Genomic DNA, 358 nt, shown 5'->3' on the forward strand with positions numbered 1-358 from the left:
GGACGAGTGTGCAGTGGGTGGCTGTGTGGCTAGACTCGGAAAGAGAATGTGTGGTGGGGGGTGTGGTGCTTCTGACTGAGCGGTGTGCTGGTGAGGGTATGGATCAGTGTGTCCGTGGGGGGTGTGGGGAGTGTGTGTGTGACTGGGATGTGTGTGGCGGGTACAGCTAGTTGCATGGATGTGCTGTGTGTGGTACTGAGATGTATTTGTATGTGTGGAGTGTAAGTGTGTAGAGTATGTGTGTGTATGTGTGTGTGTAGTGTATGTGTGTGTGTGTGTGTGTGTGTGTGTAGGGTGTGTGTGTATGTGTGCGTGTGTGTGAGGGGGGGGGTGTCTGTGTTTGGGGGGGGGGGGGGGG

At 55.6% G+C, this 358-nt stretch overlaps 1 protein-coding gene across 2 annotated transcripts in view; it reads left to right on the forward strand.

Annotated features, from left to right (window-relative positions):
* LOC102771534 (sodium-dependent phosphate transport protein 1) overlaps window positions 1-358 on the forward strand; it is an 8693-nt gene that overhangs the window by 434 nt on the left and 7901 nt on the right. The window lies entirely within an intron of this gene.

This window comes from Myotis davidii, unplaced genomic scaffold (assembly GCF_000327345.1).
Source record: "Myotis davidii unplaced genomic scaffold, ASM32734v1 scaffold217, whole genome shotgun sequence".
In the NCBI taxonomy this organism is placed as follows: Eukaryota; Metazoa; Chordata; class Mammalia; order Chiroptera; family Vespertilionidae; genus Myotis; species Myotis davidii.